Source organism: Oreochromis niloticus, linkage group LG4 (assembly GCF_001858045.2).
Source record: "Oreochromis niloticus isolate F11D_XX linkage group LG4, O_niloticus_UMD_NMBU, whole genome shotgun sequence".
Taxonomy (NCBI): domain Eukaryota; kingdom Metazoa; phylum Chordata; class Actinopteri; order Cichliformes; family Cichlidae; genus Oreochromis; species Oreochromis niloticus.
The window spans coordinates 28,955,320-28,964,910 of NC_031969.2; the positions used below are offsets into that span (position 1 = coordinate 28,955,320).

The window sequence follows — 9,591 nt, forward strand, 5'->3', positions numbered from 1 at the left end:
ACTGCAGCTTGAGGCTAGTGAGATGAGTCTGTCTCAGACTCACAAAGACATGTTGCTTAAATTTGAGAACAAACGTAGAAAAACTGCAGACCAAAAGGAAGAGCTCGAAAATATTAAGAAAGACAACGCAGTTCTCAGGGAAGAGCTCAAAAATAGTAGGAAAGAAAACGCAAAGCTCTTTGAAGAGCTCGAAAATAGCAGGAAAGACAACTCAGAACTCATGGAAGAGCTCAAAAATATTAAGAAAGAAAACACAGATCTCAGAGAAGAGCTCAAAAATAGTAGGAAAGAAAACGCAGTTCTCAGTGAAGAGTTTGAGAATAGCAGGAAAGAAAACGCAAAGCTCCTGGAAGAACTCGAAAACAGCAGGAAAGAGAACACAAAGCTCAAGGAAGAGCTCGAAAATAGTAGGAAAGACAACGCAGAGCTCAGTGAAGAGCTTGAAAATAGCAGGAAAGAAAACGCAAAGCTCTGGGAAGAGCTTGAAAATAGCAAGAAAGAAAACGCAAAGCTCATGGAAGAGCTCAAAAATAGCAGGAAAGACAACACAAAGCTCAGGGAAGAGCTCGAAAATAGCAGGAAAGCGAATGCAGAACTCATGAAAACTGTGGAAAATAATCAGCGCCTACTTAAAGTAGGTTCAGGTCTTGCCGCAGTGGCCATTGTTGTTCCTGCAGCTTGCTGGGCCATCTCACAGCTTTTCAGCTAAAGTGAATGTCCCGCTCGCTATAATTGTGGATTGTGGTCCACATCCACAATTACAGCCCTACTGTAATTGTGGATGTGGACCAGTTACCCTTTAAAAACAGTAATAATGTTTTCCAGCCACAGTCCACCTTCATCCTGGCGCTGTTCCCGCTGGTGCAGGGTCCGTTCTTCGGCAAAGGTTTCTCCATCTTCCTTGATTTTTTCCATCCACCGTTTCTTTGGTCTGCCTCGAGGCCGGCACCCTTCTAAAATATGCTGTGCTCTCCTTTATGTTTGATTTTATTTTGCCCCTCACACCCCAACCAGTCATGGCAGAAGACCGCCCCTCCCTGAGCCTGGTTCTGCCAGAGGTTTCTTCCTGTTAAAAGGGAGTTTTTCCTCTCCACCGTTGCCAGAGTGCTTGCTCATAGGGGATCATTTGATTGTTGGGATTGAATTTTGGGTTTCATTTAATTGGCTTGAACTGAAAAACCTAAAAATTCAGGTGAGGGTTTTACATAGTGGAGAGCACTACATTTGTTAACTGCACTTTGTTTTTTATTTGTAGTTTTTGCAGTGCTTCCTATTACAAAAACTACAAATAAAAACCTTGCAGTTAGCAGCAAATCAAAATAAAGAAAACACATTTTTAAAAGATCCACTGCTGCTCTGTGTGTTTACTTCAATGAACAATTGTATGTTTTTGTGGTAGAAGATTATAGATTGTCCAAATATGTGAGAGTTTTAAAATTAGCACTGCATAAGATTTACTGTGGCACAGATCGTTGAGCAGATCGTGTGTTGATCTGAGACCTGTGATTTCCAGTAGTGCTTTATTCCCAAGACAAAATCAAATTGTCCTCTGCTGCCGTGTTGTTGCACAATGAAAATGATGGAGGTTTCAGAAACAGTCCGGCCCTGGTTATTGTCTCAGATATGACGCTAGTCTTATCCTGTCTGCTTCTGTGTGTATATATGTAATATGCATATCCACATAATTATGGATTACTATAATTATGATATTTAATAAACACACACTGTGTTTTAAAGAACATACATTAAGAAACTGATTACATTTTTATTTCAAATATATTTTATTATATTTTCTGTCATCATTTTATTATAGATTAAGTGCAAGAGTTGTTAAGTGTGGATAATTAAATAATAGTTTATTGCAATAGCAAATTGCGCCTTGTTCTCAGATGGACAGCAAGTGGAGAGTGATAGATGAGATGAGGAGATGGGAGGAGGAAGAGAGGCAAAGAGTGATTCACAGGCAGAGCCTAGTTTATTTACCACAGTTTTTGTTGCCTTATGGTTCCAAGCGCTTTCCCCAGTCTTTGCATTTTGTTATTATCTCATAACACTTGTTTAATCAGCGACCATCTCTCCTATGGACGTTTTCCTGTCTACAGTCCCAGATCAACACAGCCCTGCCCTCCAGCACTATCAGCAGCGGGAGCAGCAGAAACCCCTCAACAGCAACATTTTACCCCACCAGGTAAAACATAGGCTATATTTGCTTTGCCTTATCGCCACCTCACAACACTGATATAGTATGATGCGATCTCATATTAGATTCTTGATGAATGTGTGTTGTTGTTATTCAGCCTGGTTTAATGTGCCCCTTTTTAACTTGAGCACCCGCCCAGTCACCGTGAGGGAGAAGCTGTGCACCTGAGACATCGAGCTTCTGGTTGTTTCCCTGTGCCCCTACTACCTCCTCAGAGAATTCCCACAGCTTTTCATCATCTTGGCCCTGACAACATCAGCAGTGGAGTCCTGAGGCACTGTGCAGGGCAACTAGGAAGTGTGTTCCGGACTCACTGTTAGGATCCACTGATTTAGTCACTGATCAACCTTCAGTCACGTAGGAGGTCAGAGCTTCATGTTTATGGGATTAATGTGCAGTTTTATTGAATCTGTATTTATCTGTAAACAGGGTTCATACGGGTGCTTGAAATATGTGATGTTTGGTGCAGTTTTCCTGTTTTGTGGGGGAAGAAATGCTTTTTAAGTCAACCTAAGATGATTCGTTTTCATTTTCACATGGTCTTAGTGAGGTGATGCAAAGTGAAACATGCTTTCTGTTTGTTTGTTTTTTCGGCCATGTGCTGGGAAAGCTTGAACATGGACCTTGAAAGTGCTTAAAAAGTGCTTGAATTCGAGCCAGAAAAAGGCATATGAACCCTTGATTGGGAGGTATATAATATTAAAATTGAAATATATAATATCAAAAACATATTTTTAAACATTCTTTGAATCAAATGTGTTTAAAAGAATGTTTGTCTTTGAATCCAAATATAAACAATTGAAGGGCAGCTCAACACTTTTGCACATTACTGTGTCCTGTTGAAGGAAATACTGACAGGTGTTTGCTTCATACATGGATTACAGAAGGAAAGAAAAGAGAAGAGACTTTTAAAAATCGGTTTCAGGTTAGAGGGTAACCGCTGTGCCGTCTGGGCTCACCAAAATTTTTTTAGATCAGACTGCGTAGTTGTGAACTGAGTTTTGTAACTTTGTGTTTAGCATTAAGTGTTGTGTTGCTGATGAAAGTCCTGCTGGCAGAAATGACCTTCAGTCAGAAAGGTTGATGGTCTGGATGAAGGATCACAAACACGTGATTGCAGTTCCTGCTGCAGAGGGTGGAACAACCAGTTATTAGGTTTAGGAGGCAGTTACTTTTGCAGATAGGGCAGGTTTGGAGAGTGTTTTTCCCTTTATAAATAAAACCATAATTTAAACAATACTTTTTGTAATATCTTTATTATCTTTGTCTAAAATGCAAACAAGTTTTATAATCTAAAACATGTATCAAACAGACAAATATGCAACAATATCACACACAGACCTGTTTCAGGTGTAAATGTAGATAGATGATGTCAGCCCTGCAGTGTGTTCATACACTCGCTGAAAATGTTTGTAGCAGAGGAGGACGGGGTAATACCTGGTGCCGCAGGTCACCCCAAACCAAGCTGATCCCTCCTCCCATGATTCACAGCTGGATAGGGATCTTCTGGATCTTCCCGCCCACTTTGCCCCTTTGAGCCCGCCCACCTCATCTCGCTGAGCCCTCTGAGCCTGCAGCTGCTTTTAATGAGTGGCGTGTGCGAGCCTCTCTGTTGCAGTTCTGACATCCTTCGTTTCAGGCCTTTCGTTCTCTGCCATCGTCGCCAGTCAGCAAGCGTCCGCCCTGTCCATGTACCTGCCCGCACGGTGGTGAGAACGGTGACACACACACACACACACACACACACTCGAGCTCAACGTAAAACAAATGGAGAAATGTGCTTATGGATGTGGATCCATCGATTATTCACTTTATTCAGTAATATTTGGCCTCGTTAATAAAGAACTGACCTGCCTAATGTACTGCAAAGCACATGTACATATATTTCAGGATCACTGTAACCTCAGTGGCTTGAAATAAACTTTATTTTGGAGTTAAATATTTTGATTTTGGGCAGTTTTCTTTAGGAAACAACTTTTTCTAGTCATTCACATTAATTTAATATGCTAAATTAAGTTTTGGGCATTTGTGGCACCATGATATAGATGAATACATGAAATTGCAGCCCCCCATTTTATTTTTATGCTTCATGTCACTTCCTTTTGGGAAAAACTACTGTTAATGTCTATTTTGCTGTAATACAAGTTCCGCCAGCAGAGGGCGCTCGGTGTCTTACACATCAGTAGCCGACACCTCGCTAGAAGAGTAGTGCAGAGCTGGCGCACCATGTCGTTCGTGATACCTGCTGTTTCTCTGTTTTTACAGGTAAGCTGGGTTCCAAATGATACATATGCGATAGACAACAGTAGCAATCGATCATAAACGTAAAAGCTAGAGAGCCAATTCACGAGCTTAAGGGTTGATAGCGGTGAATCACCACCAGGTGTTGCAAAATTCACCTTTGTTAGAGGGAAGCCACCTTTGTTAGATTTAAAAATTAATTTCATGTCATTATGTATGATCTGAGCATGCGCAGAATGATCCACAGCACTCTTTGATCCTTTTTAAAATTATTATTAAACTTTATTGAGAAACAGTATACAGAACGTGTACACAACCAGAGCAAAATTAACATATGCCAGGGGGTGTAATACAAAGAATTACATACATTCAAATAATTTGTAATTACTACAAATGGTAATAGTTTTCATAGCATTTTGTTAAGTCATCCACAAATCAATTTTATGTAACATAAAACATCATTATAGTAATGTTTAAAATTAGGCTTTTGATTACTGTATTTGCATTTGTGAAAATAAAATTTAGCTAAGATAAAAAGTTTATAATAAAGTAAACATCTTTCTTTTTGCCTTCGAAAGAAACAAAATACAACATTGTCCCATTTCACAGTAAAGTCTTTGTAGAGATGTCCAGCAATGAATCTACTGAAGTCTTTCCAAAATGTTCTAGTGTATGAACAGATCCAGAAGAGGTGCTGCACAGTCTCAGGTTGGCTTCCACAAAATCCACAGTTCACATTTATGTCCCTTTTGAACTTTGTCACATAATGATTAGCAGGATAAAATTTATGCAGCATTTTAAATGAGACTTCCTTCACTTTATTCGTTACCAGATACTTGTTAGGAATTGTCCATGCTCTTTTCCAGTTGATGTCACTGACAAAGGAATTCCAATAAGAGACCACATGTGGAATAGTTGGAGATTCTGTCTGGAACAAAGCACGAATATTCTTATTACTTTTACTATGGTTTGTTAGATAGATTCTTCCTATGTGTGAATCCAAAGGGTTGGGGAGAGAAACAGATGATATGCAAGGTTGGATACCTTTAAAAAGCATTATAATACTCGTAGGTATTGCATCAAATAATATGGCATATTCTTTGGGTGTGGCTGGAAATTTATAGGTGTTTAAGAATTCTGAATAGGACATAAGCTGCACATTAGGATTAAACAGCTGATTCACTAAAACAATCCGTTTCTCAACCCACATAGAAAAAAATAATGATTTATTTTTATGCAATGTTCCTATTATTCCAAATTAAATACGTATGGGGTGTAAAGTTGTGTTTATATATAAGGGACCAAGCTAACAGAACTTGTTTGTGAAACATCGACAGGTTTTCTGGAAGCTTAGCTATATTATAATCACAACCGAAGATAAATTTAGAGAAACTTAGAGAAGATGTGCTGAGGAATAAAATTCCAAATGGATACCGGATTTTTAAGAAAATGTTTAGCCCAATAAATCTTAAATGTATTGTTTAGAGTAGTAAAATCCAAACATTGAGACCACCGTGTTCATAGTCATTCATCGCTACACTTTTTCTGATGTAATGTGTCCCGTTTTTCCAGAGGAAGTTGAAGAGCATTCGGTCAATATCCTTACAAGTTTTGCTGTGCAGAGAAATTGCTGCATAAGTCAGTCGAGACAGACCTTCTGCTTTTGAGAGCAATACCCTTCCTCTTAAATCTCTCTGCAACCATTGATTTAAATTGGTTTGAGATTTTTTAATAATTGGGGGAAAATTTAGTGAAATTCTGTCTTTTGGATCTTTGCAGATAATCAGACCTAAATATGTTGCTTCATTTTTAACTGTTATATTACAAATACTCTGAACATTACTCTCTTTGACAGGTAATAATTGACATTTATTTAAGTTTAGCACCAATCCAGACCCTTTGAGAAATACTCTATTACATGTAAAGCAATTGGCACTTGGCTGGCATTTTTAAGAAAAATTGTGGTATCATCTGCCAGTTGACTGATCACAGTCTCTCTGTCTGCTATATTTATACCTTTCACAGTGCTATTCGAAATATGAGAGGCAAGAATTTGGGTGCAAAGTAAAAAAAGATAAGGGCTAATTGGGCAACCCTGGCGTACCCCTCGATTAAGACTAAAACAAGAAGTGGTGCCATTTTTCATTCTAATAGAACTATTAGCATTGGAATACAGAGTTTTGATAGCTTTGCAGAAGATATCACCAAAACCAAATTCCTGAAGTGTAAGAAATATAAATTCATGCTCAATTGAGTCAAAGGCTTTATAGAAGTCCAGGAGACGGATAAATGAGTCATCAGATATTAATGCTGAGTAGTCCAGAATATCCAAGACGAGTCTAATATTATTGGAGATGTGCCTGTTTGTCATAAATCCAGACTGTGTCTCATCTACAATATCATCCAAAATATATTTCATTCATCTAGCTAGCAATAGAGCTAATATTTTATAATCATTATATAGGAGGCTTATTGGTCTCCAGTTTTCTATAAAAAGTAGGTCCTTCTTAGGTTTGGGAATTAAAGTAATAAGTCCTTGAGTAAGGCTGGGGGGAAGAGTGCCCCTTTCAATACTTTCATTATAAACCTGCAACATTACATTCAGGCAACACGGCCTGACAAATCTCAACAGCAACTCTCTTTGACACCAAACAGCCCGAGGTTCCACCGTCTGGAGTATCGCTGGAGATCTGTGATTCTTTGCTGGTTTTTATCCATACGCCCTTCCTCTTTGGAGATTTCTGCTCCAAAGTGCCCACTCTGCATTTGACATCTTTTATCTCTTCACATGCAAAGTCCACAGTTTTTCTGATCTCGACAATCTGTAATGCAAGGTCATCCATTCTTTCGTTTATTAGCTTCGATAGAGCTTCAACAATATCCACGCTATCTACCTTTGAATGCAACGCTTTCTTTGGCGCCGGAGACTGGCTGGGTGAGACGGGTAGAGGTGGAAACTCGTCCATTACGTCCTCAGTTATTGGGAGAGGTAGTGAAAGAGCCGTGTAGTCATGGCAGTTGTCAAGCAGTGGGTTTACCGACCCGGCTGTTTGGCTAGCATTAGCCTTTAGCAGTAGCTTCGTTGTTGGAGCTAGCCGAGGGTCTTTTATTGTCACGCTGTGACATTTTGTCCCTTTATCGATCAAAATCAGTTCTTTTCTGGCTTAAATACCGAAAAAGCTTCTGAGGTCTGAGTTGACACAGTGTTCCTACCGTATTATAGGGTTACGTTTGCTAAGCTCGGCAGTAAGCGTGTACTTACTCGGCCATCTTGGAACGCCCCTCGCTCTTTGATCCTTTGACCTTCAAAGGACCATTCTGACGTCACGGTCGACTTCACGGTCTCCGAGTCCTTAAATAGGGGAGCGCCTTTAACAGTTTACATTGGAGCATTTTCAGAAACAGCCAGTTGTTTTAGACAAAGCTAATACGTGTTTAACCTGTGACACCGTGCTTTAAACCTTTAAAAAAAAAATGTCACGGGAATCATTAAATGACTTACCTTCTGGAAGCGATAGTGAAGATGAGTCACTAAGACTGCAGCTTGAGGCTAGTGAGATGAGTCTGTCTCAGACTCACAAAGACATGTTGCTTAAATTTGAGAACAAACGTAGAAAAACTGCAGACCAAAAGGAAGAGCTCGAAAATATTAAGAAAGACAACGCAGTTCTCAGGGAAGAGCTCAAAAATAGTAGGAAAGAAAACGCAAAGCTCTTTGAAGAGCTCGAAAATAGCAGGAAAGACAACTCAGAACTCATGGAAGAGCTCAAAAATATTAAGAAAGAAAACACAGATCTCAGAGAAGAGCTCAAAAATAGTAGGAAAGAAAACGCAGTTCTCAGTGAAGAGTTTGAGAATAGCAGGAAAGAAAACGCAAAGCTCCTGGAAGAACTCGAAAACAGCAGGAAAGAGAACACAAAGCTCAAGGAAGAGCTCGAAAATAGTAGGAAAGACAACGCAGAGCTCAGTGAAGAGCTTGAAAATAGCAGGAAAGAAAACGCAAAGCTCTGGGAAGAGCTTGAAAATAGCAAGAAAGAAAACGCAAAGCTCATGGAAGAGCTCAAAAATAGCAGGAAAGACAACACAAAGCTCAGGGAAGAGCTCGAAAATAGCAGGAAAGCGAATGCAGAACTCATGAAAACTGTGGAAAATAATCAGCGCCTACTTAAAGTAGGTTCAGGTCTTGCCGCAGTGGCCATTGTTGTTCCTGCAGCTTGCTGGGCCATCTCACAGCTTTTCAGCTAAAGTGAATGTCCCGCTCGCTATAATTGTGGATTGTGGTCCACATCCACAATTACAGCCCTACTGTAATTGTGGATGTGGACCAGTTACCCTTTAAAAACAGTAATAATGTTTTCCAGCCACAGTCCACCTTCATCCTGGCGCTGTTCCCGCTGGTGCAGGGTCCGTTCTTCGGCAAAGGTTTCTCCATCTTCCTTGATTTTTTCCATCCACCGTTTCTTTGGTCTGCCTCGAGGCCGGCACCCTTCTAAAATATGCTGTGCTCTCCTTTATGTTTGATTTTATTTTGCCCCTCACACCCCAACCAGTCATGGCAGAAGACCGCCCCTCCCTGAGCCTGGTTCTGCCAGAGGTTTCTTCCTGTTAAAAGGGAGTTTTTCCTCTCCACCGTTGCCAGAGTGCTTGCTCATAGGGGATCATTTGATTGTTGGGATTGAATTTTTGGGTTTCATTTAATTGGCTTGAACTGAAAAACCTAAAAATTCAGGTGAGGGTTTTACATAGTGGAGAGCACTACATTTGTTAACTGCACTTTGTTTTTTATTTGTAGTTTTTGCAGTGCTTCCTATTACAAAAACTACAAATAAAAACCTTGCAGTTAGCAGCAAATCAAAATAAAGAAAACACATTTTTAAAAGATCCACTGCTGCTCTGTGTGTTTACTTCAATGAACAATTGTATGTTTTTGTGGTAGAAGATTATAGATTGTCCAAATATGTGAGAGTTTTAAAATTAGCACTGCATAAGATTTACTGTGGCACAGATCGTTGAGCAGATCGTGTGTTGATCTGAGACCTGTGATTTCCAGTAGTGCTTTATTCCCAAGACAAAATCAAATTGTCCTCTGCTGCCGTGTTGTTGCACAATGAAAATGATGGAGGTTTCAGAAACAGTCCGGCCCTGGTTAT

General features: G+C 39.8%; 1 long non-coding RNA gene across 1 annotated transcript; it reads right to left on the minus strand.

Moving 5' to 3' along the window:
• Window positions 1-4,701: 4,701 nt before the first annotated feature.
• On the minus strand, window positions 4,702-7,721 carry LOC109202049 (uncharacterized). The gene is made up of 2 exons (XR_002062031.1): window positions 7,336-7,721; window positions 4,702-5,369 (listed from the first exon to the last, which is right to left on the minus strand). It is a non-coding gene; the product is annotated as an uncharacterized LOC109202049 (long non-coding RNA).
• Between the last annotated feature and the right edge of the window lie 1,870 nt (window positions 7,722-9,591).